A 7723-nucleotide genomic window follows, 5' to 3' on the forward strand; every position below is an offset into this window, starting at 1 on the left:
TTATACGTCAGAACTTCTTGGTTTCTTGTATGGAGATTACTGGCACTGGTGCTATCTCTGTCTCTCTTACTCTCATACGAAGGATCTAAAAATGAATTTATTAATCCTGGCAGTTTTAATAAGGATAATGAGAAACTCTTATCAAAATATTGCATTGTCATCGGTCCTTGATACGTGTGCAAAGTTTCAAGTTGATCAGACGTTTAGAAATCAGTGAAAATTAAGCTCAAAGATTCCGTTACATACATACATACATACATACATACATACATACAACCCAAGCTAATAAAAGCGTAGTAAAAATAGCATTTTATTGATTTAATTCATTATGCTTTGTTTATTGATTTAGTTCCCGTGGTTTAGGTATTTATTTTTTGACCACCCGATACGAGATGGCGCCTCTTGAGAATTTAAGAAATAACACGATTGTAGCCGCCGGCAAAATTTTTAATTAATTAAGTTTTAATTAAGTAATTTTAGTTTCGCCAGTACTTACTTCCATTATTATACTTACCTTTTTTTGTCTTTAGAATTTATTCGTTTTTTAACAGCTGCGCCCCCGGGACTTTGCTTTTGTAGGAAAAATAAATTATGTTCTATTCCAGGCATTATTCTTCCCGTGTACGTAAGTTTCATCAAAATCTATCCAGTTGAATTTGCATGATTGAATAGCATCCTCAAACACGCACTCACGTAGGCACATCTATTTTTTTGCATAATATTAGTTTATGTCAATGCAAGGCTCTTAGGTTGCCGTGTGGTTACCGGCAACAGCAACAGAAAAAAGAATAGGACCACTCCATCTCTTTCCCATGGATGTCGTAAAAGGCGACTAAGGGGCAGGCTTATAAACTTGGGATTCTTCTTTTAGGCGATGGGCTAGCAACCTGTCACTATTTGAATCTCAATTCTATCTTAAAGCCAAACAGCTGAACTTGGCCTATCAGTCTTTACAAGACTGTTGGCTCTGTCTACCCTGCAAGGGATAAAGACGTGATTATATGTATGTATGTCAATGCAAGGCTCTTAATCTAAGCAATCTTTTTATGGAAGCGAAATTAACGTAGGCGAAGCCGCGGGCAAAAGCTAGTTTACTTAATAAAAAGGTGTAAGGTATTAAACATAAATACAGGATTTTATATTGTACACTGGAGGTAGTATGAAATATATTCAGTTAGACTCCAACCCGCGTTTCATTACTTAGCAAAAGGTATATTAACTTTATCTTTTTTAACAATTTTTAAAATATCCAAAGTAAGCAAAATTTCGACTTAAACAAGGACTTACAGCTCTGTTTAATTAAACACAGTTTTATTAAAACGCAAAGAATTTACGAGCATACTTTTTATTAAGTTCTTTATTACACAGGCCGTTGCAAAAAGCTGTAGACGAAACTTTAAGGGGCGGTCACACAAACGGTTTTAAAAACAACTTTTACAGAATACCACGACATAGATCTTAAAAAAATTGAGCCTAGTTTCACTCTTATGGGAATTTAATAAGGATCTTTACCAGCGGTTACATATGACAACTTTTTGTGAGCCAAATTTAAATCACATCGCTTCAGTGATTTTGGCTACGCATGGAAAAATATATAATAGATTGATGACAGGATTTTATAAGGCAGAAATAGTTGGATAGTACAGATTCTTCGAACTTTTAACGATTAATGAATATGAAAGCAAGAAAGATCTGTAGGGATCGTAGCAAGTTGTTATCTAAAGTTTCTGCTTATTCTTGTAAAAAAACAGGCGTGATATGTAAATGATTTATAAATGAGTCAGGCAGAGACTCAATTTCATATGTTCAGATGAATTTTGAATATTCTGAAGAAGCAGAAAATCACAACTCTTGATCGTTAGCATTGGCTGGTCAAACTCTGAGAGGCAATTAGGGTAGCCCAGTGCGGGCACGTACCACGGAACCACGTACGAGACCTCACCCCCCGCCCCCTTCCCCCCTCCCCTCAACACAGAGCTCACACGTACCACCCAATCATTGAGCAAGTCAAACTCCTAGGAAATTGAATCACTTTCGATTGTTCCTATTTGAACTTGTAGTAAGAACACGGCTAAGTTGATACAAAGTGCATATTATGACAGCTTCATCCCTTACGGAGTAGACAGAGCCAAGTCTTGAAAAAATGAAAGGCCACGTTCAATTGTACGGTTTAATGATATTATGCTAGGTTGCTAGCCCATCGCCTTAAAACAAAAGTCCCAATTTATAAGCCTATCCCTTATTGACCTTTACGATACGCAGATGAATAGAAGTAGCTGGTAAGCAGTATGATTATTCTAACTCTTGAATGTTTGCGAATAGGTAAAAACAAACAAACAACTTACGTATTTATATTATTGAAATTTTTTTGTTTTTTGTGTTGGAATGTAGTGGGCTTTGCATGATTTGATGTGGGTGTATCAAAAGAATCCAGGATCCATTACAAGTTGAAATTAAAACTCATACTTACGACCTCATGCTCATTCGTAAATACAAAAATATAATTTCTCATCTATATTTTCATTTACAAGGTAATTTACAGCAAATATTATTGCAATCTCGGGCAGATGTGTAGACTCGTATTTTATTTTTTCTCTCTTGGAGCGCAGCAGAGGTCGCGACGCCACAAATCAACTGGCTTTATTTCGTTCTGCGATCCGAGGTAATATTGTTTTCTCGGTATATAATAAAGATAAGATCACATTTATCAAGCAGAAGTAGTAAATAACATTGTAGAACTAGACAGCGATGGATTCTTCATTTTTATTATTCTACGCGCAGTTGATGTACATCCTTTTAAGCGATGAAAAATTTTCATGATCAGATTAGTATTTCCGATGATTAGCCATTACATTAATTAGTATAGATATAATAAGACATTTTATCAAAGAATTTGAGTGACTATTCGATCAGCGCACATACGAAAAATTAAAGCTGTTAAAAATTTGCATCTATCTAGTAATGTACCTTGAGGATGGCACTGTAAGATTTCCCGAAATTCACGGAAATGGGATTTTGTGCATATAAGTTCAGTGTTATGCTGCATATTATAGCTGTAAATTGAAGTTCAGAAGCGGTAGCAGGTAGCGGTTCAGCTGCAAATAAAACAAGTAAAGTTTGTCGTGGACGGTAATCCTCTCTGGGGACGGCAGAAACTTGTTGGGCGGGAACGCTTGCTGGATTTTTATTTTTATTTAACTGAAATACCCATTTACTGCATCGAGAGCTTAAACTATTAGAAAATGCACTTTTTTTTACTGAAAAACTTAAGTGGATTTCTTGCAGTAATTTACTACAAAATGTTTTATAAAAATTTTTTGCGCATTTAGGGTATTACACGGTATAGTAACGAAAATTATCATGAAGAAACCTGTTCATTCAGGCATCTCACATCTCTCTCACCTCACTCTCCTCCGTCACAAAGAACAGACAATGTTTAAATATCCTGAGTAAGTAAGCCTTTCGTAGCTAGAGTCAAATTTAAAAGAATTGTTATTTTATGTTAATATTTAGCTTCCACCTCTTACCACAAAGTTATAACGACACATTACGCGGCGCTGGAGCGCGTCCAAAATTTTATAATATCAAGCGTTCATCGCCACGAGGCCTCTACAAGTGCGGTTTAAGGAACTCGGGCTAATGTCCGGGGCCTGGAGACCGCAACTTCTCTCACGTTCACTCCGTAAGGCAGGTTTCACGTTGCACTGCAGGCGTGCTTTGACGCCAACGCCAGGCCGAACGAGACTGCATTCGTTAGGTGAGACAATAACTATGTGTGCTGATTTTCGGGCGGAAGTGCAATGTAGTTAGAGGATGGAGAGACTACTCATGTTCTGTTTTTTTTTTTTGATAAGATTTGACTAAGTGTATAAACTTTGATATTTTGATGCGAAAACTATAATAAGCTTGTTAAGATTCGAGAATTTACCCATTCAGAAGTCACGGTAATAGGAAGACTCTAAGTTCCTCCCAATATGGGCGCCATCGGGACATTCACGAGGAGAAAATCATGGTATTTCGAGCGGACCCATTTGCTCCGGTGCTGAACCGCATTAATTCCCGCGCAGTGTGGGACTGGCCTTCTCCGCGGCCGCTGCATTACCGCCGGGCTCGGTAAACTTTCTTATCTCATTCATAAATTATAGCGGCGGAGACCCATTTCGCTAATCCTGCCGAACCGGAGTTCCGATGCTTCGACGTTGCTGGGAACAGTACTTTTTACATAACTTTGTTTAAAAACAAGCTTGAAAATGTATTTATATATTCATAAGCACCTAATTTGTGTGTGTAACACAAACAGTTCATATGTCCACCAGTACCTCGTACTTATACTACGCAATAAACAGCGGGCAGCTTGTCTACATAATCTTCTACATACATACCAAGACACTGGATTTTCACTTGAGTGCAATTAAACATTATTTGTTAAAAAAATTGATTGTCTTTATTATTGACTTGCATTTCACCTCTATCAACGATTATACAAAGCCTGTGTTACGGCTGTGCACTCCTCCAAGCGCCAACTTAAGTTAATTTTATTCACTCTAGCCATAAAAAGTCCAAAGCTATATCGGGAAAACACAGGCGCTAAAAATAAAAGTGAAATTACTTTAAATGCTCAAAATTAATGAAACAGTATTAATGTTTCATTCAAGTATGTAAAGTTTCTTTGTAATTCGTAATTATATTCGTCGCGTACAATTTTCGTCGAGCGATTAAGTAAATTAGGCGGCTCTCGTCGCGTTCGTCACAGTAATGAGAAGCGGTAACTCCATTATCACAACTCATACATAATTTTCGCACCTTCATGTCTGAAAGATGGTGGTTGATACAACCATAGACATTTGTTATGTATAAATTATAAACCAGTCTAAAATAAAAATGAAATTGAAATTCAAAATTTGAATTTAATAAACAGGTACTGGACACATGATTGAAAATATTGTTCTATAAAACTTTTCTTTGGTTTCTACATAAATAATTTACATCACCTTCCAAATTTAGTTTGATCTTAAAACGTGTGGTGTAGGATTTTAATGACATTTTATCAGGTTTGTTCTACAATTATCTTTAAACCTAAAATTGTGCTGGTATACATCAACCAAAATATGTTGAGACCGAAATTATTATTACCAAAAATTGACATAATATTTCAAAAATATTTTTCTTACCAAATAACTGTCGTTGGATACTTATCACTGCCTGTTTTTATCAGAGACTAAATTAAAATAACATAATACACGTCAATGGACATAACGTGTGAAAAGTGTCATTTTTCCAAGCAATTAGCTAATGGTCGACCGAGCAGGGTCGCACTCGAGACTACGACCCCGGCACCGGCTTGAAAATCGGGGTGTTTGTACATATATTATATTATAATGTGATCCTGTCTGTATCAAGTTCTCCATAATCATTGTCATTTCAGCTATTGATTTGCAAAGTATAAATTTCTTAAGATACTGTAAAAACGTAAATAAAAGTTTACAATAAAGAAAATGTATATTTTACGAAAAGCTTTAGGAAGTTTGTTACACTAAAAACACTTTAACTTACAATAAAATCTTGAATATAACGATGTAGGTACTGTTTTTAGAACTTGTTAATAAATAACACTGTGGCGCAACAGTAATACAATATTCGTTGAATTACTGGTTAATATAAGCTTTACTGTATATTTAAATTTTTATAGGTCTCCTTAAAATAATATATTAATTATGTATTTACATATGATCACGTCTTTATCCCTTACGGGGTAGACAGAGCCAACAGTCTTAAAAAGACTGATAGGCCACGTTCAGCTGTTTGGCTTAGTGATAGAATTGAGATTCAAATAGTGACGGGTTGCTAGCTCATCACCTAAAAGAAGAATCCCAAGTTTGTAACCCTATTCCTTAGTCGCCTTTTACGACATCCATGGGAACGAGATGGAGTGGTCCTATTTTTTTTTTAATTGGTGCCGGGAAGCCACACGGCACGGCACGGTGGATGTCCTTATTCATAATGATCTTAAAGTAGATAATCTTGCAGAAGAAGTTCAAAGATCTCAGACCTTAGTGCATCTTTCTTCTCGTGAAGTTGAACCCTGAATTTAACTTCTGAATCTGCTACTTTTTCGGCTGCTTTTACGGCACGATCATCGATAACGTTAAAAAAATATATGCAACTTGTCTGCCGTCCTGCCGCCGGCCCTGCGCGTGCAGTCCTTTAATCTGAATAATGCACGGCGCGCTACCTGTCCCGGCGGCGGCGCTCGCTCGGCAAAGTGTTTCACACAGGCTCCATCTCGCGGATTGTTTTACTGCAGCAAGGCGAGCTAGCCCTTTGTTTTGCTTAGTTTACCCTTCATATTTTACGCTCGAGATTAAAATCCTTTTTGCGGAACTGATTTATTTTATTTTTGTATCAATGCTATTATATAAAATAACGTGTTGTTTTTCTCCGTTGTATTCTCTTAATCTGACTTCCACATTTAATATCACACGCTAGATGCAGAAGAAGAAGGAAAAAGACTGCTACAAAAAATTTTCTACAGTCTTTGCCAAATAGAAACGTTTACCCTTACACAAATACTAATGATAATGTCTACAATAACCTATGATGGCTTAAACTTACAGCAAACGCAACGAAACCATAATATCGGATGTTTACAAAGTTAATTTTAAGTAACCCGTGTTTCTTCTCGATGTTTACTGCCAACAATAATGTCACGTAACGAGGGTTGACACTCCGGCGGCAGGCGCGCGGGCCCGGGTCGCGGCCGCGGCAGGGTCGCAAGTTTATTGCGCGAGGCCCCGCGGTAGCGTACGCACGACTAATATCGAATTCTACGGCTTGCAATCACAGATTTCAAAAGAAATAGATACCTAAATCCCCTAAAATGTAAACAGGCTTCAAGTAATAACTAGTTTTACATATAATTACGTATTTTCCCCTTACGGGATAGACAGGTAACGTTCAGCTGTTGGAATAGAGATTCAAATTTACTAGTCCATCGCCCACAAGAAGAGTCTCAAGTTTATTAACCATTCACTTAACGATATCCGTCGCCTTTAACGATATCCGTGGAAAAGTTATGGGGTGGTTCTATTCTAAAGTGCTGACAACCACAAGGCACAACTATTACACAATTAAGCCTATACTTCTTATTTGTTAAACATTTGTCTTATACTGTCAATGACGTTTGTTCACGTACCACGACGTTAACATTCCCTTGTCGGTTGAGTTTAGGGTTTACCTAACTTTACCTTGTACGTTCCCGTTTCGATCAAGGTACGTTATATCTTCTCCCAGAAAAGTTATTTTACACATGTACATTTGCGTAGTTAACCTACTTTTGTCTCTTATTTCATTTATTGTGATGATTATTTCATGTTTTTGTTTTTTTATGAAACACTTCTCTCGGTATTTTAAGATCTATGTGAGCAATATGAAGCTACTCTCGCGGCCCCAATGTGACTTCTGTTGCAATAAAAATAACGTGAAATATATCAAATAAGACAGTTTCCTTCATAGATTGTGATGGGATATGGTGTTTTGTGCTGCTGAGAATAAATGTGCTACATCAGACCACCCATTGTTATTGGTATAAGTTAGTCTGTGTGTTACAGTATTATTGATTGTTTGAAGACCATGAGCGTAAAAGAACATCTTTGAAATAATGCACCATGTACCTACCGTAAAAATTATTTAAAAAATATTTCTTTTTTATTAAGTATTATTTGGA

This window comes from Amyelois transitella, chromosome 3, assembly GCF_032362555.1.
Source record: "Amyelois transitella isolate CPQ chromosome 3, ilAmyTran1.1, whole genome shotgun sequence".
In the NCBI taxonomy this organism is placed as follows: domain Eukaryota; kingdom Metazoa; phylum Arthropoda; class Insecta; order Lepidoptera; family Pyralidae; genus Amyelois; species Amyelois transitella.